Raw genomic sequence first — 20,152 nt, 5'->3', positions numbered from 1 at the left:
CCAGTTGCACCTGCAGGTGCTGGATGTTTGCCAACAACCCTCATGTAGTCCCTGGCTCTGTGCCTGCATCTCCACAATCAATGGGACTGTCTTTTCTAGAAGCCCGAAACCCGTGTGGACGGCAGCTACTTTCTGAGAGATACTACCTCAACCTGATGTACCAGATCAGCTCTGTGGTGCGCACCAGATTGTGTCCCAGGAGCATCTTCACTAAAGTACTCAACCGAGCTGAGTGTGTCTGGGATGTTGGAGATGCTGGAGCACATTGGAGATAGCTGTGACGGAAAATCTGTGTCAACATCGGACTCGGGCTCTGGGGTATCCTGAGTCTCGGGTGGAGGGCTGCCGTCCGGGTGCTCTCCTCATCACTGCTCAGCTCATGGGGGGCTCAGCTGTGGCAATTGCTGGGAGCGGGGGACAAAGGATGGACCCGCCCCATTTCCAGCAGGTTCTGCAAGACACAAGACAAGATGCATGATTAGACCTCGGGCCAGACATGATGGGTTGGTGGGCGTGAGAGTGAGGGTGATGGCGAGGGTGATGAGGGTGGGAGTGATGGTGAGGGTGGTGTGGGAGTGGTGTAGGGATGAGGGTGGTGTTGAAGGGGGCAGGGGGTTGGCACACATGTCACGAGAAACCGCAACTCAGCAGGGTCTCACTTCCCTGCCCATGGCCGACCTCCATCCCAGCGACCTCCCTTTCCTCCGGGCCGCCGACTATGTCCAGGGCGCTCTGCTCTGCCACAGTGATGGGCTGCAGGTCCAGCTGTCCCCTTCCAGTTTTCTCCCACTCCCAGTGGTTATTGGCGGCCTTCTCCTGGGGAGGGGGGGGGGGGGGCGCAGGTTTTTACGGCACTGCTGGCTGGTCACCACCTCTGCCACCTGCGCCCAGGCATGGCAAATGGTTAGCAGGCTCCTTCCCGGGCCGGGGCACAGGGTCAACTGCCTCTCCTCCGCCGCGTCCTGGAGAGTCTCCAACTCGGCGTCAGTGAATATTGCCCGCTCCCCTTGTTGCCACCTTGATGGCTGGGGTGGTGTGTGTGGGGATTGAAGTGTGTATATGTGGCTGCAGCTTGTCAGCCACCTGAATGTCAATTACGAATACGGCGAATACTGCACCTTTTCTCATTAGAATCGATTGTGTTTCACATGGCACCATTGCAAGCCTCTTAACAGTCACTGACTCAGTCCAGATGCGGTGCCAGTTTTGCTGTCGTGGAACTCCACGAATTCAGTGCCAGCACCACGGAATGGAAAATCCAGCCCTAGATATTGCTCTTGGGGCTAAATGGATCAACGGATAGGGAGGGAAGGCAGGATCTGGGTATTGAACTTGAAGATCAGCAATCACCATGTTGAATGGTGGAGTAGGCTTGACGGGCCGAATGGCCTCATTCTGCTTCTCTTTTCTATGTTTTTATGTTTCTAAGTTTAAGATAGATAGGTTCTTTATTAATAAGGGGATCAGGAGTTATGGGGAGAAGGCAAGAGAATGGGGATGAGAAACATATCAGCCATGATTGAAAAGCGTCGCGGACTCGATGGCCTAATTTTGCTCTTATGTCTTATGGTCTTACAGGAATGGTTTGAGAGCAAAACGTCTTCATAGAGCAGATGGGGTTTGGACCCGTGGAGAATCCACAACCCGAGTGATAAAGAATTCCCCTTCTTCTCCCATGTGCACAAGGCCTTCTTGAAAGTGAACCCTAGGAAGGCGGTGGGTCTGGAAGGAGAATAATTATGGGCTTTTCCAGGGGGAAGACATGCAGACCCCGCCACCCCCCCCCCCCCCCCGCCCCCCCGCCCCCCAACACATTAAAAAACAGGGAGGCTGATTACCCTAACCTCGCTCGAGAACACAATAGGGCATCAGGACTCATTCATCAGATTGAGTGCACACATAAAGAAAGTCAAGAGTTCTGACATGGACTGTAGATATGAATGTCAATAACATAATACAAGCACGGGAACATTGGTCAAAGGCAAAATGATAACCGTTTGTGCAGATGTATATGCAATTATTGGTGCCTCATTTCTTTGTTTATGTATTCATCAATGGCACTGTTGTGTTAAATCTTTTTGCTAAATGTTAAAATTCCAATAAAAATTTTTGCAAAAAAAATCTGACATTCATCCTGGGTCCCTGGACCTGATGGGCTGCATCACCGGATATTAAAGAAGGTATCTACAGAGATACTGGATGCCCTGGTAGTAAGCTTCCAAGAATCTTTAAATTCTGTAAAGGCCCCAGTGGACTGGAAAACTATTCATATGAATTTTTATTCAAAAAAGGAGTGGTCCAAAACCATGAAACTATGGGCATGATTCAGTGACCGCGTTGCCCCTGGACATTTCCGGGCACAATGGGTGAATCACGTGAGAGACCCAAATCGGGCAGCGCCAGACCGATCGTGAGTCACCCGACTCGCTCCGCCCAGCGAGATCTGGATTTCACTTCACTGGGTGAGATCCAGATCTGCATATTTAAATAAGCCATTTAAATAGGCTCATTTTAATACTTGAAAGCTATATGCACATGGAGTCAACAGAGATCCCTGCAAGACCTGGTCTCCACAATTGTGGACCAGGCTTAACCCTTGCAGGCCATTAGAAACCTCCAGGAGGTTGGAGACAGGGTAAGGTAGTAAGTACCCTGGCACTCTTCCTGGCACCTGGGAACACTGGTACTACCTGTCTGGCACCATGGCAGCTAGGGGTGCCAGGGAATAGAGTACCAGGGCACTGCCGTGGTGCCAGGCTGGTAGTGCCAGTGTTCCCGATTACCAGGTTGGCACTGCCAGTGTTGTGGCTCATGGGACATTGCCCATTTGAGGGTGGAATGAGGGAGGGTTCCCAGGGGCCTTGACAAGGTTGGTGGGGTGAAGGAGGGTCGAGAAAGGGTGCGGGAACCAGAAACGGGGCTTTATAGATCAGGGCTGTCATTCATTCGATGGCCATTCCTGCTGGCAGGAAATCGACTGAAGTGTGGCCTCGGCAGTGAATAGCTGGGTGACTCTCGGTGCTACAGCCACAGAGAAACACGCTGCTAAATGCACCCAAAAGCACACTTAACATTTGACACTGAATCGCGCCCGATTGGTCAGTTAGTTTAACTCCTGTCATTGGGAAAATGTTCGAGACCATTATAAAGGATGTGGTAGCATAATATGGATAATAAATGCATAATATAATCAAGCAGTCAGTATGGCTTCATGAAGGGGAAATCATGACTGATAAATTTATTAGAATTCTTTGAGGTGGTATTGAGCAGGGCAAATGAAGGGAAACCAGTAGATATAATATACTTGGATTTTCAAAAAGCATTTGATAAAGTACCATACAAAAAGCTACTTAATAAGATAAGAGCCCATGGTGTTGGAAATGGTATATTAGCATGGGTAAAGGATTGGCTAACTGGCAGTTGCAGGATGCCAACCTGAAACTAGTGGAATGCCATAGAGATCCATGCTGGATCCACAATATATATTAATGACTAAGACAAGGGAAGTGTTTGGGGTCCTTAAAGAAATCAACTAAATACATTACTGGGAAATAAAATGATTTTTAGAAATACTTAATCTGCAAAAAGTATAACCAATGTCCTGGAAAATTAGTGAACTGTTAAACGCTTAAGGTCATGTCTGCAGAAACTAACAATGTTTCGAAGAATGTTCCATGCAAGCTCTACCTAAAGAAACAATATATGGATATGCCATTGTATTGAAAATACATTTAGAAAATTTAAACAATCAAGTAACATTGTAAGACTACTGACTATTCATGACACGAAGGCTTTAACCGTGAGAAAGCGCATGGGTAACTGCTGTGTCAGAGAAATATTAATTAATTTTGAGTAAGTGATTTATGGTTAAAAAGCTCGCAAGCAAGTTCAGCAGGTAATTGGAGAGGCAAATGGAACATTGGCCTTTATTTTAAAGGAACTGGAATAAAAACATAGGGAGATCCTGCTAAAACTATATAGGGCACTAGTTAGACCTCGCCTGGAATACTGTGGACAGTTTTGGTCCCCCTATCTAAGGAAATATATATTGGCATTGGAGGCAGTCCAGAGAATGTTCACTAGGTTGATCTTGGGTATGGAGGCATTTTCGTTTGATGGGAGGTTGAGTAGATTGGACCTGTACCCATTGGAGCTGAGAAGAGAAGGGGCTGGTCTACCACAGTGGGCTAAACAGCTGGCTTGTAATGCAGTACAAGGCAGCAGCGCGGGTTCAATTCCCGTACCGGCCTCCCTGAAAAGGCGCCAGAATGTGGCAAATAGGGGCTTTTCACAGTAACTTCATTGAAGCCTACTTGTGACGATCAACAAATATTATTATATTATTGAGATATATAGGATTCTCAGTGGGCTTGAAAGGATAGATGATGAGAGGGGGCGCGATTCTCCGCTCCCACGCCGGGTGGGAGAATCACGGGAGGGCCGCTCTGGCACCCCCCGCGATTCTCCCACCCCACCCCCAAAATGGCGTGTCGCGTGTTAAGTAATGGGTTATGAGACATTGCAATTAGTTGTCTCATTTATGTTAAGTGTTCAATGATTGTCTCATTTATGTTAAGTGTTCAATGATTGACACTGATATGTAAAGAGGCTTCAGGTGGACTTTGAAGCTTGTGATGATCTGTAGAGTTCTGTGCAGAGTGAGTTTGAACCATTAAAGGTGTGTTGGTGGAAAAGGAGCTGAACTCTTGCCTCTTCATACCACAGCATCTAGTACATTTACCATCGCGTTTTGCGACACGCCCCTCGGAGAATCGCCGTCCGCAATTCTCCGACCCGGATGGGCCGAGCGGCCTGCCATTCCTGACCGGTTCATGCCGGCGGCAACCACACCTGGTTGCCGCCAGCGTGAACACGGCGCCAAAAGCTGGTTTGTGGCTTGTGGGGGGCGGAGAGGGGAGTGAGCACCATGACCGTGCTTGGGAGGGGACTTGCCCGCGATCGGTGCCCACCAATCGTCAGGCCGGCATCTCAAAGGGACACACTCTTTCCCCTCCGCCACCCCACAAGACCAAGTCGCCACCTCTTGCGGGGCAGCGGAGGGGAAGACGGCAACCGCGCATGCGCGGGTTGGCGCCGGCCAACCTGCGCATGTGCGGCTGACATCATTAGGCGCGCCGGCCGCGTCATTCTCGGCGCACTGGGCCTTGACACCAGCGACAAGGCCCGGCGGCCGAGATTCACGGCACGGCCCTCCTAGCCCCCCTGGTGGGGGAGAATAAGGAGCGAGGAGCTGCCTCCAACGCCGTCGTGAACCTCTCCGGGTTTCACAACGGCGTCGGGCCTTGCGGAGAATTCCGCCGCCCCCAGGATGTTTTCTTTTGTGGGAGAAGTCTCGGACCAGGGGCATAATCTCAGAGCAAGGGGTTGCCCATTTAAGAGGAGGAATTTCTTCTCTCAGATGGCAGTGAATCTGTTGAATCTTTTTATTGCAGAGAGCTGTAGCGGCTGGGTGGTTAAGTATGTTCACGGCTGAGAGAAACGGATTTTTAATCAGTAAAGGAATGAAAAGTTATGGGGTTCAGGTGAGAAAGTCGAGGATTATATCAGAGGATCCATGACCTCATTGAGTGGCAGAGCAGACTCGATGGGCCGAGTGGCTTACTTCTGTTCCTATGTCTTATTATTGCAAGGAACTCGTTACAACCTTGTCTGTGGCTTGTTTCTCTTTTCAATTCTTGTCAATTCTTGTCCTGTGCAACATTACAGACATTTTGTTTAGAGCTGAATCCCCCCACTGTGAACTGCTATGTGGCATGGGCTGTGATGTCATTTTGATAGTGATATAACCCTGCATGAGACTCGTGCAGCTGGAGATGATTGTTCCCTACTGCTGATTGGGCTGTATGTTAACCAACAGGTTAGCTGCTGTAGCAACTGATAGACAGGAAGGCAGCATAAAACAGATCTCTCTCTCAACTTGGCAATGTAAACTGATTCCCACCAAGCCTGTGAGAAGTCCCTCCTGTTTAAAAGCCTGTAGGCAGTAGTCAGGTCTGTGAGAATTTTAAGTCTCTGGTTCGGAGGGCTGATGATGTAAAACACTCTTTATCAGCTAAAGCTGTCAATTAAAGTACCCTCCAACCAGCCTGCGAAGTTCCACTTCTGAGGAAAAGGCTGGGGAACTGAAACTGACTTTTCTCAACTGATGACCTATGGTTAAAGACTGTTCTCTCTGCAGTGAATTCAAAAGGACATAGTCCAATACCTGCAGGAAGAAGGAAGGGGTTGTTTAAAACCTAGTGAAATCCTTAGGTGAAGAATTCTAATGTTACCTCAGCGGGTCTGAGGTTGGACTGACAGAGGTCCTACAAATGCAACTGACTTTGGGGTTGGAATTCTACCGCCTACATGTTCTTTTTTATAAAAATTGCAATTAAGGGGCAATTTAGCACAGTCAATCCATCTTCCCTGCAGACCTGAAACCAAAAGAGAAAATGCTGGAAAATCTCTGCAGGTCTGGCAGCATCTGTAAGGAAAGAAAAGAGCGAACGTTTCGAGTCAAGATGACTTTGACAAAGCTATGACAAAGAGTCATCTGGAATCGAAACGTTAGCTCTTTTCTCTCCTTGCAGATGCTGCCAGACCTGCAGAGATTTTTCAGCATTTTCTCTTTTGGTTTCAGATTCCAGCATCCCCAGTAATTTGTTTTTTTCCCCTGCAGATCTTTTGGGTTGTGGTGGTGAGACCCACACAGACATGGGGAGAATGTACAAACTCCACACGGACAGTGTCCCGGAGCCGGAATCAAATCCAGGTCCTCACCGCCGTGAGGCAACATTGCTAACCACTGCACCACTGTAATGTCCTGCCTCCATGTTCTAATTGAAGACGAGAATTAGAAAAGGCAAACCAACTGAGGAGTTTGACACATTGGGCGGGATTCTCCGACCCCCCGCCGGGTTGGAGAATCACCCGGGGGTGGCGTCAATCCCGCCCCCGCCGTGTCCCGAATTCTCCACCACCAGAGATTCGGCCGGGGCGGGAATCGTGCCGCGCCGGTCGGCGGCACCCCCGCGGCGATTCTCCGGCCCGCGATGGGCTGAAGTCCCACCGCTGTCTAGCCTCTGCCGCTGGTGGGGATCAAAACACCTACCTGACTGGCGGGATTGGTGGCGCAGGCGGGTGCTGGGGTCCTGGGGGGGGACGCGGGGTGATCTGACCCCAGGGGATGCCCCCACGGTGGCCTGGCCTGCAATCGGGGCCCACCAATTGGCGGGCAGGCCTGTGCCGTGGGGGAAGTCTTTTTCTTCCACCTTTGCCATGGTCTTCATCATGGCGGAGGCGGAAGAGACCCCCTCCCCTGCGCATGCGCCGATATGACATCAGCAGCCGCTGACGCTCCGGCTCATGCGCGGACGTACGCCGGCCGGCGAAGTCCTTTAGGCCCTGGCTGGCGTGGGGCCAAAGGCCCTTCACGCCAGCCAGTGGAGCGGGAACCACTCCGGCAAGGGCCTAGCCCCTCAATGTGAGGGCTTGTCCCCTAAAGGTGTGGAGAATTCCACTGCGCCACCATAATGTCCTGCCTCCATGTTCCGCACCTTTAGGGCGGCCCGACGCGGAGTGGTTCACGTCACTCCAACACGCTGGACCCCCCGCCCCGCCGGGTAGGGGAGAATCCCAGCCCTTGTGTCCTTGGAAGATCGCAGACTGCAAAGACCACAAGTTCAGCAGCGAAGATTCATCTCAAACCCTTTTGAATTTCTGCTTTTTCAAAGATCCTTTCCCTGCCATATGTTTGTCTTGTTTGTGTCTGGGTGGAGGGTGGGACAGGGTTTTGGGTATAGTTAGACTAGTAGACCATTGTTCCATTATTTCCATTATATGCTCATCTTTTACTCTTGTGGGAGGAAACTGGAGCACCCGGAGGCAACCCAGGCAGCCACAGGGAGAATGTGCAGACTCTGCATTTACAGTGACCCAAGCCGGGAATCAAACCTGAGACCCTGCAGCTGTGAAGCAACAGTGCTACCCACTGTGCTACTGTGCTGCCCATATACCTCTATGGCTTTGTCTTTTGCAGTCTCTGCTATTTTCTCCAATCCCACTAACCTCCAAGATTATCTACTGCTGTAGTGCATCCTCTTGTGCATTCCAGTATAATCGTTCCTCCATTGGTTGTCGTGCCTTCCTTTGCCATAGGCCTGAAGCTCTGGAATTCCCTCCTTACCCCTCTGCCCTCACACCTCGCTTTTTTCCTTCAAGCCACGTCTTAAAAACTCTTTGACCAAGCTTTTGATCATTTGTCCTGCTACCTCATTTCATGGCTCAGTTTAATACTTTGTGTCATAATGTTCCTATGAAGAGCCATGAGATGTATTGTTACGTTAAAGACTCTATATAAATATAAGTGGTTGCTGTATTGTTGACAGGCATATTGTATTATTCACTTGTACTCCAACCAAACCTAGTTAAGTCAAAATTGTTTTAAATGAGCTTTGACTATGGTCTTCTTTTTTTTCCCACAGTTCTTGGGTTTGAACCAGAGGTAATTTGTCAAAAGTAGAGGGTTATGACTGAGTGGCAAAATTTAGCACTAGTAGTCTATCCATTGTGGTGAAAATGCAGGTAAGCACAGAAGGTTCCCTTGTGGAGCCATAACGCATCCCTGTAGAGTTATCTTATAATTTGTAGATACTGGTTCAGAAGTGTTCAGAACCTAAAACCACTGTCTTCTAATCACCCAAGGAAATGGGGGGATGGTGGACTGCGGGTCTCCCATGGCAATTTTCTGTTGCCCGGAACGACTCTTGCACCCACTTACAAAGAAGAGCTTAATATTTCTGAAGGGCACATTGCACTTCATCAGAGACAGCATAGAAGATGGGCAGGGCATCCTCTAACATAGAGGCAGTACGAGCCAGAAGGAGGGCAGAACATCAGGATGAAGAGTCTGTGGCATGAACAACAGAGGAAGGACAGACTGATTCTACCCTATGAGGAGTGCATACAGATTGAGAACATCAAACTTCAACATGATGGAAAACCAGTGCTGAAGGAGAGTCAGGTTCAGCTATGAGACTGTGACAAATATTTGTCACATGGTCCAGCAGCAATTGAAGCTACAATCGACCCCCATGCCCTACCAGTGGCTGCGAAGGTAACCATCACATTAAACCTGTGTCCTTCTGCCTCTTTCTAGAACTCATCAGGAAACCTGGCTGGTATGTCCCACACAGCTACATTACGACAGTGACAAATATCCTATTGCTCATGTGGAGGAACACCATTAGTTTCCTTTTAGATTTGGCATCTTAGACACAGAGAAAAATGGCCTTTTCCTAAATCCTCAGGTGCATGGTGCCAAAGATTCCATCCATGTTGCAATAAAGGTCCCAGCTCAGCGGGTGAACACATTCATCAACCAGAGTCCTTTCATCCAATCAATGTCCAGGTGACTTATGACCACAATAAGCTTTTTGTTCAAGTGTGTGCAAGGTTCCTGCACAGCTGCCACAACTCCTTCATGCGAAGGAGTTCACAACACCGACAACACCTCCCCCCCCCCCCCAATCCATTTCAACCACCAACACAGATCTGTGGTTTGTTTGGAGCATTCATTATTGAAATGCTGAAAATGGTTAGTGTATGTAAACATGCAAAATTGATGGACCATCCAGTCCAGGGTCAGCTAACAGTTGGACAACATTTTACAGCTTTGACACTCTCCTTCAAGGCCCAGGAAATAAAGCACCTTGGACCCAACTTCTCAAATAGACCTTTTGAAAGGGGTGCTTTTTATATCAGCCCAAGTTAACCAAACCGCATTGGGCCTGCCTCTGACCTCTCACTGCTTCCTGGGTCACCAGGGCCAACTTGAAATCTGGTCCACACACTTGCCAAAAATCGCAAGTGAGGCAGACATTTCAAAATGTCGAATTCACGAACATGGGAATCCTCCCAACTCTGCGCATCTGAGCAATCTAGCCTAACAATCCAATACAATTCCAGTCACTCTGACATCCTTACACAATCATTTCCATATCGGACTTTCATATGTCTTTTTCTTTTTTTGGACATTGGGCACATACAATGTTTTCTGTTTTTCTTTCCATCCACTCTTCTATGTCCCTGATCTCATCAATATTTGTTGTGAGAATTGAGAAGTAACTTTGCAGAGGAAGTTACAGTTCACAGAGTGAGGAAATGGGAGGGTTCATTTCTTGTAGAAGGAGAATCAATTAACATTTCAAACACACCAATGCCAAGAACAATGGGTCTAAATGACCCATGTACTGTTGACTGTAAAAACATTCTCATTTGTTGTTAAACCAGTTGCTAAATGGCCCATGTAGATCAATTTTCAGCTTCCTCAGGAAATGCGTCAGTCTTTCACTGGGTGAGGAATAAATTTGAACACTTTGGCACTTAATGTAAAATGTTCTGTTTCCTGAAATGTTAAAGTTTATCTTTCTTGCCACAAGCCATAACAAGCATCCCATATAGATGTCAAATGCCTGGAAGGCATTGCTGTCAGTACACATTATGTCATAAAATGTTTGAGATGTCATGACACAAATTGTGCTTTCACAAAACTCTGTATGTGCACAAATAAACGCATGGCTTAAAGAGCAACGATTACTCAATGCCCTTTACAAAATCAAATAATTGCAAACATTTATCATTGGTATTATTTCCTTTCTGCTGGTTTATCAGGATTTTTGCATCAAAACTGAATATTTACATCATAATAAAATTTTGCTTGAAGAGGTCTCTATGTGACACTGTGAAAGAACTGAATTAGCGTCAATAGAGATATCCGTCGACAATCCACTTCAGCTTCACTGTGTGCATTCATTCAGGTCTGTCATACCTTTAATCTCCCTGACATTTCCTCACCGCTTCGCACATGATAACATCTGTATTCACTGCTTAAACCAAATACTTGGAAAAGTCTAAGTGACTGATCCATAAATCTGCTGATGCCCTGCGTGATTGGGGAGTGAGTTGAAAGGATGCTTAATACTTCTGATACATTCTGCTGTAGAATGCAATCTGGAAACACATGGGGCCAAATTTTCATGGCACGAATTGAGCCAGAACGGAGGTGGCAAGATACAAAAAACAGTGGTGACATTGTGTAGGTCGATGTCCCGCCTTGAACTCAAGTTCAGCAATCTTTGTGAGGGCAGGGAGAAATGTTTAGCTAACTAGCCCACGATCCCCAATTAAGATAAGTAAGGAGGTGTTAAAAGCGGTTTTCCAAAGGTTTTTTGAATTTGTTAGACGCAGCCAGCATTTAGGAGCTGCCTGCCTCAGACAAGCTGAGGGCAGGCATGCACCAATCTGGGAGGGTGATTTATGAAGGTGAAAATAGTTTGCGAAGGTAAGTTTAAAGACTGATTATAGATTGAATGGCTTATCCTTTTGAAGTAATAGTTGCAGCAGCCCACTACAGGCCAGAGAAGGAGTCAGAATTAAGAACATTGTCAGTTCAGGGGTCTCCTGGCACCGCACGAGCATTGGAGCAGAGGGCAAGGCTGACATTGGAGCAGAGGGCAAGGCTGAACAGCAGGAAGGTGCAGCTGGAAATGTGTACCCCTGCATGACCACAAGACCATAAGACATAGGAACAGAATTAAGCCACTCGGCCCATCAAATCTGCTCCACCATTCAATCATGGCTGATATTTTTCTCATGTCCATTCTCCTGCCTTCTCCCCATAACCCCATATCCCCTTATTAACCAAAAACCTATCTATCTCTGTCTTAAAGACACTCAGTGATTTGGCCTCCACAGCCTTCTGCGGCAAAGAGTTCCACAGATTCACCACCCTCTGCCTGTTTCAAATGATCGTACTTTTAGTCTGAGATTGTGTCCTCTGTTTCTAGTTTTTCCTACAAGTGGAAACAACCTCTCCACATCCACTCTATCCAGGCCTCACAGTAACCTGTAAGTTTCAATAAGATCCCCCCTTATCCTTCTAAACTCCAAAGAGTACAGATCCAGAGTCCTCAACCGTTCCTCATACGGCAAGTTCTTCATTCCAGGGATCGTTTTTGTGAACCTCCTCTGAACCCTTTCCAAGGCCAACACATCAATCCTTAGATACTGTGCCCAAAACTGCTCACAATACTCCAAATGGGGTCTGACCAAAGCCTTTTATAGCCTCAGAAGTACATCCCTGGTCTTGTATTCCAGCCCTCTTGACATGAATGCTGACATTGCATTTGCCTTCCTAACTGCCGGCTGAACCTGCACGTTAACAAGGTGGCCTTCCTCTGCCAACCCCTATGAAGAGGATCTCCCTCCTCTCTCTCATGGGTGGCAGGCCTCTAGTCTGAAAAAATCTAGATTGAGGTCTGCTGGGTGGTGGGACTCTGGGAATGGTGGTACCCTGGCACCCACAATGCCAACCGGACACTGTGGCATTACCAGCCTGGCACCCTGGCAGTGCCACCCAGACACCCTGGCAGTGCACCCGGGTGCCACCCCGGCACTGCCAGGCTGGCAGGGACACTGTCAGGGTGCCATGGTGGCAGTGCCAAGGTGCCCAAGGGGTGCCTTTCCCTTGTCAGGATCAGGCCCGAGTGCCTACCCTTATGAGGAAGGGTACCGGAGGCTCGATGGCACCCTAATTGGTGAGTTAGAGCGTTGCGGGAGTCCGGAGACGTCACTGGGATGTCTGGAGATCAGGGTGCCATTTTAAAATGGCTCCTAATTTATTCGTGCACTGGTGAGCAGACCTTATTAGTGCAGGAAGTGAGCCTAAGTGTGGCCTTGGCAGGGCATTCCTCGCCGAGACCCAGAAATTAACCACAGTCCCGTTTAAGAGCGGGGTCGTTCTCAGCACTGCAAGCACCGGGAAACAACACGGGACTCTGTTTCATTGCCATTAAATCACACTCAAGAGGTTTTGTACCTTAAGTGGTAGGTATATAGGACATTATTATACATATTCGAGATAAATGCCTAAGTACGTGGCCTTTCTCCTCCCTAACTACAGAAGCTCCTTCAAAACTACACCCTCAACACAACAACCATCTACCCTTACACCTCGCACCTCCACCATTGTTCTGGTTCTCTGAAAACTGCATCGTCATTTGTGATTGTCTCTTTGGCTGTCCCCCTCCAACCACCACAACCTCCAGCCCTCCTACTCTCTGCCCAACTCCCCATGTTTTGGAAATTCTTTGCAAAAGAACTTCACCTTTCCTCCTGAAAATACATCTCGTTCACAAAGCTTACAGTCTTGCTTATTTCTTCCTTCGGCTTAGCATTACATTTTTTCCGAGCCTCCAAGTGCGGCGGGGATGCAGTAGCTGGCCACGAAACCTTGCTATCACGCCGCTATCACACCGCTCACTTTTTTTTTATAAATTTAGATTACCCAATTATTTTTTCTAATTAAGGGGCAATTTAGCGTGGCCAATCCACCTACTCTGCACATTTTTGGGTTGTGGGGGCGAAACCCACGCAGACACGGGGAGAATGTGCAAACTCCACACGGACAGTGACCCAGAGCCGGGATCGAACCTGGGACCTCAGCGCCGTGAGGCGGTTGTGCTAACCATTAGGCCACCGTGCTGCCCTTCACACCGCTCACTTAAGATGACGGCTTGATAGTGGGATTCCCTGGGAATTCCTCGTATTCCACGCCATGCATATATTTGTATAGGATGAAACACGGAATTCCGTCCCATTCTAAGACTAAGGAAATCGTAAACTGGTGCAATTCAGTGCCGGCGGGAGAACATGGAGCAGGATTTTCCGTAGCCCAACGCCAAATTGGGAACTGCAATCGGGCGAAGAATAGCTTCTGATGCCGGAATCAAGGTAGGCGGCGGTTTGATGCCGATTCGCAATGCTCCACGACTCCAAATCGCTGTCATCTGGCCGCGTGTCGCTCGCAGCCGCAAAGCCGTTGGCACATCATCAGCCGACTCACCCACTATCCTCTGTCTCCGATTGGCCGAGTTCCGGTCAGCGCGGGTCACATGTGGTCCCAGTGGTCATGAGTCTGGCGTGCAGGCTGCAGACAGTGTCCAGCACCACCACACTCAGCCGAGATCTGTGCCGCTGCCCAGGGGGCTTTCACTAGGGCTGGGGAGAGTGGTGGGGGTGGCCAGGTGGTGGGCTCTGGGGTTGGGGTGGGCAGGTACGTGGTCCAGCATGGCCGGCGGCGTGTTCCCCGATGAGACCGGTGGGAGGGGAGGCCTGCACAGCTGGAACTTGTCAGCCCTGCGCATGTGTGTTCCCACCGTGGAACACCATGGATTCTCTGTTGGCACCGGCAATTAGCCTCAGAAATGGAGAATCCAGGCCATAGTCTCCCAAATAGAGAATCCGGCTTATTCTCTCAGAAAACCTGAATGAATTGGGGTTCCATAATTTGTGATGGAAACTATCTTCTTCTTCTTAGGCAATCCCTCATAATCGAAGGTGATGTGCTTCCACACTAAAACTGAGTTTTCAGATGACTGAGGAGTCCAATGCACGACCTACAGTCTCTGTCACAGGTAGGGCAAATGGTGGTTGGAGGAGGAGGTGACTGGGGAGCCCACGCGTTACTTTCACTATCAATGATTGGCTTCAGGTTGCTCTCGGCGATGAAACTCACGGGGCAGGATTCTCCGTTTGAGAGATTTAGGGCTGGATTTTCTGATTCTGCGGCTATGTCCGCAGGTTCCGTCTGGTCTTACGACCAAAAAGTTGGCACCGCCCCTGCACCGCTCGGTGGGGGATGAGCAGTCATGCCTAGCTGTGGATACGGCCGCAAAATGGCTGGGTGCATGGCCACGCATGCATACGGAGACGGCCTGCTGTGGCCATGCCACACAACATGGCGCCGGCCGTGTGCGGACCCAGCCTGCCCAAAACTTCCAACTTGTAACTCCCCTCGCCACCCACAGACCACCCCCCACCAGTCCCCCCCAGCTCCCACTGAAGACCCCCTGCCAGCGGAATGGCTACCCCTTCCCCGACTGTGGCACCACTAGACACAGTCCGCAGCCACCAGGCAAGGTCCCCGAAAGTTGTGAGAGATGTGATGTGCTGTGAGAGCTGGGAGCAAGAGGGCCTGTATGGTTTCTTCAGTGCTATGAGGTCGATCTATCGCCCTAATGCTCTTCAATGCATTGCAAATTCAAGAAAAATGCAAGAAGCAACACCAGCCACTTCACATGTCCTTCTTCAAGCTCACAAAAGCCTTTGACCCCATCAATCATAATGAATTATGAAGCACCCTCCTCAAATTTGACTGCCCTCAGAAATTTGTTACCACTTTCTGCCTACTTCATGATGACATGCATGATATGACACTCACCGATGGAAGCACCATGAAAACCCGATCTCAGTGCACGAATACTGGGGTCAAACAATGTTGTGTCTTTCACAAACCCTCTTCGCCTTTCTTCTTGGAGCAATACTGCACATTGCTTCCAGAAAATTATGCACAAGCATGGTGATCATTTGCAGAACAGACGGGAAATGATGCAACCTATGCAGTCTTCAGTCTGAAACCAAAATCGCTGCAAACTCATTGTGCTTCAGTGTGGTGATGTGATTTGCATAGCTGTCTGCCATTGGTGCAGAACACCGGCTTACCATTGGCCCTGGTCGGTCATGTGCCTCTCGACCGATTGGTTGAGACCAGTCATGTGACGGCTCTCCGATTCGTCGAGAGGCTGAGTTAACCACGCCTCCATACCGAGGTATAAATAGTCAGAACGCCCGGCGGTCGTCCATTTACTGTAGTCGACCGCAGGGCTAACTTCTAGCTTATTAAAGCCTAACTTTTGTACAGCAACTTGTCTCGCGTTCGATTGATGGTTCATCAATGCTTCAGTATGCAGATGACACTTGTGTGTGCGCCCACTCTGAAACTGAGCTCCAGGTCATTGTCCACTCCTTCACTGAAGCATTTAAGAAAATGGGTCTTTAAATACCTGGAAAGCTCACCCATGATAGGTTGTACAGTGATCCAATGTCCAGTAAAGCCTTGTCATTTTGTTTTTCTACTGCTGTGAACTGCTGTTCTAACAGACTGAAGCTTGCTGACATATTTTTGCCAGCAATGGAATTCTTTTCAAGTCTGAAATCAAACAATATTCAGGGACTAAGTCTGTCGGCTCACGGCTGTTTGAAATACGCTTTTGTCTCTTGCTCTCTCCCTCCCCTCGCCCACTATTACAGCTCTGTTTTGATGCCTTTGATGAAGGGACGCCTCATTGGAATTATTTTAATTCTCCGCTGGAATCCAATTACCAAGACAAAGGGCCGACTTCAGAAATGCAGTTGTTAAAGGATATTGCAGTCATTAGTGCTTTACATGTGAAAATCAGTAAATACAGAAAAATCAATTGAAGAACCTAAGAATTGCCAGAAATACCTGACACGTTTAATATGTTATAAACTGTTATAGTGCTGGCAAATGGTTGCTGTGATCTTGCCGATATAGGTGACTACCCGTAGGCTGTATATGTGGTGGGGATAGAACTGGATTTGAATTTTATTTCAAATTTATGCAAACGAATTCAAATCTCCAGGGCAGGCTATAAGTGGGCCATATTGATTTTTTAAAATCAAAAACAGCTATATTTCATTTTACTCTGCTTATGCCACGAAAACATTTCATTACTTTCCTAAAACCAGGTTATTTTAGCTAAATTTTCATTGTGATAAATAGAGTGAGGCAACTGATGTGACTCATATGATTTATATTTCATTCTAATATTAATAAGATGCATAAATTCTCCATTTTCAATGTCACCTCTTTCCCGATATTGTCATAAAACTAGGAAAAGACTACCTGACAACCAGGATCTCAAACCCGTGACTAAGGCCATAGTTTATTGAGCAGCAGTGATCCCTGTGTTCCTATATGCTTTGAAGACTTGGAAAATATACAGCAGGCACCTCAAAGCTCTGGAAAAATATCATCAGCAGTGCCTTCGCAAAATCCTCCAAATCCGGTGACAAGTAAGATGGTCCAACAGCAACGTTCTCTCCCAAGTCAACATGTCCAGCATCGAGACGCTGATCACCCAAAACTATCTCCGCTCGGCAGGACTAGTCATTTGCATGCCTGGCATCAGACTCCCGAAGCAACTGCTCTATTCAGAACTCAGGCGTATCAGGAGACCCTGAGGAGGACAATGGTAATGCTTTAGGGATGTTCTCAAAGCATTCCTGAAGGGATCAAATATTCCTGCCGGCTCATGGGACTCCCTGTGACTAACTAAAATGGAGATAGTTAATTCAAAATGCCCAGAACACAGAGAGACTTCATCGCGAACATGCAAAAGCAAAGTCGAAGTGTTGAAGCGAGTGCACAAACCTCCCAAATCCTCATCTATCTGACTTTCAAACCATCCACCTGCCCCACAGCCTGGCAAAGGCAGCAAGTCATGAATTGGGCTTACCTGCAATCGCAGAACCTATTGAACCAGAGTGGAAGCAACTCATTATCAATCCTGAGGGATTGCCAAGAAGATGAAGGGTATAGTTCCCAATAACCAATTGGACATTTTGTTCAGCTCAGCTTCACACCAGCTGGAATGATACTGTGCTATACCTGATGTGAAATGCTTTTATTGCAAAACTGCCTCCTGAAAGCCAACTCACAAGTTCCACTTTATATGTCCAAAAGTCTTATTGCTGACCTGATCTCCGAGTTATGTTGCTACTTTTGGCACATGCCCAAAACACCTCTTGATTTATGTCCAATACCACTGTGCTTTGCAGTGAACCTTGTCACATGCCAGCAGGATTGATGTATGAGGGAGAAAGAAGTAGTAGGTTAGACTGATTAGGATTAGGTGAAGAGTTGTGCAAAGCGACTTGTATGGTGCATTAACGTCAGCATGGACCTATTGGGCACATAGCCTTTCTCTGTGCTGTAAATTCTATGTAATATGTACATGGGAACAAAGTAGGTGCTTTGTGCATTCTTTCATGAATAGAATTTATAATTACATTTTATCCTTAACAACTTCTCTTTTCACCTTTCATCACAGAGCTAAAATGTAACAGTGGTCCTATTTACATGAAAGCAGCACAAAAATGATTACTATCTTCTGACCAGGCTTGCTTAATTCTTCTGTTTTAATCCTTAAATGAATGATAGCACAGGCAGAATTATCGAGATTTTAAAATGAAGCAAGACCACCGAGTCCCAGATATTGTTTTTAACAATCTGGATTAATCAGCAGAATATAAACAATCCTCTGTACCTGGAGCGGTTTAAGGATTGAGCACACCATTTAAATCAAGCATTGGGATTGGTCACCACGGATTTCAGATGACAGGGCGTCTCTGTTGTATGTCAATTAGTTCAGAACTTCAAAAGAAACAGAAAAGGATCCTCGGCCCATGAAGCTTGCTCCTTAAAATATGCAACTCACACTGCTATGGGCTGACATTGTTCTGAAATATCCCAAACTGATGTCCGTGATAAAACCCTGATCAACTTCAACGTAAACCCAAGAATAATTGAAGGGAAACTCCAGGATATCGAATCCTTCTGACCTTTAATTAAAGTCATTACCTAATATTTGTCTTGCCCAGTTCATTGTGAAAGAAAATTTATTAATCAAAATGGGAATATATTGTTCAAAATTTCTATTACATTTTTGTTTTTTGGGGATTGTATTTAAATCTGAGTTTTTTTGCGTAAATCCTGGTGCACACAATGTAATTTTACATGTATTCATATCAACATTTTAGATCAAAATGAATGATGAGATATAAAGGTGTGCATCATTCACAAATATACAGGGACAGATATCCTAATATATGTAGAGTTAGATTAGTTCTGCACACAGGCAAGATTGAGGCAGCTTCCTGGCCATTGGCTGCAGCCTTGAAAAATGAAGAGGCAGTCCACAACAGTTCCATAATGTCAATCATGGGAATTGGAAAGCCTTCCTCGTAAATCAGGAGTCAGGCAGGGCTGCCTTTTCTCCCCCGTCCTGTTCTTGTGTTATATGGAGCAGTTTGCTGAGTCTATCTGGAAGGATTTGGGCATAAAAGGAGTGATGATCCTAGATAGTGGAGCCTCCCGGTATATGGACAACATCACCGCATCAACACCCCGTCAACATGCTCCAGGGTCCCAGGTTCGGTTCCCGGCTGGGTCAATATCTGTGTGGAGTTTGCACGTTCTCCCCGTGTCTGCGTGGGTTTCCTCCGGGTGCTCCGGTTTCCTCCCACAGTCCAAAGATGTGCAGGTTAGGTGGATTGGCCATGATAAATTGCCCTTAGTGTCCAAACAAAAGGTTGGGTGGGGTTACTGGGATAGGGTGCAGGTGTGGCCTTAGGTGGGATGCTCTTTCCAAGGGCCAGTGCAGGCTCAATGGGCCAAATGGCCTCCTTCTGAATTGTAAATTCTATGGGCAGGATTTTCCCTTCTGGGGTCTAAGTCCCCACGCCGGCGGGAAAACTGGCACCAACCACTCTGGCGTCAACAGCCCCCGAAAGTAAGGAATTCTCCAAATTCTCCAGCCGGTGGCGAAGGGCCGGCGTGAGTTCGCTCATGTGTGGAACGGCCGGCGTGATCTTGTGCATGCGCTGACCGGCCGGCGTATTTCCACGCATGCGCAAACTGGCCCACATATTTCCACACATGCGCAGGGATTCTCTTCTCCGCGCTGGTCCCGGGCAATATGGCAGAGCCCTACAGGGGCCCGGGGTGGAGGAACTAAGTCCCCCCACAGAAAAAGCCCGCCCGCAGATCGGTAGGCCTCAATCACGGGCCAGGCCACCGTGGGCCCCCCCTCCCAAAGACCGCCCCCGCACCCTCACCTGCCAGGTCCCGCCGTGCATGAGGTGAGTACTTCACGCCGCTGGGACTGGGCAAAATTGGATGGCCGCTGAGCCCATCGGGGTCCAGAGAATCGCCGGGGGGGGGGGGGGGGGGGGGGGGGGGGGGTGCTGTCAATGGCTCCCAACCGGCGTGGCCGAAACAACACCGGAGAATAGGGCAGCCAGAATTGGGGTGGCAGGGTGGGATTTGCGCCTCCCCCCGGGGATTCTCCAACACGGCTGGGGGTCGGAGAAGCCAGGCCTATATCTTCTACTCAGATTCGCGCTTGGTGCGCAGGCTGATCAACATCTGCAACCAGTTTGAACTGGCCTCGGGTGCCAAGGTAAATCATGGCAAGAGCAAGGCCGTGTTCATTAGAAACTGGGCTGA

This window comes from Scyliorhinus canicula, chromosome 2 (assembly GCF_902713615.1).
Source record: "Scyliorhinus canicula chromosome 2, sScyCan1.1, whole genome shotgun sequence".
In the NCBI taxonomy this organism is placed as follows: Eukaryota; Metazoa; Chordata; class Chondrichthyes; order Carcharhiniformes; family Scyliorhinidae; genus Scyliorhinus; species Scyliorhinus canicula.
This window is presented reverse-complemented; position numbering follows the sequence as displayed.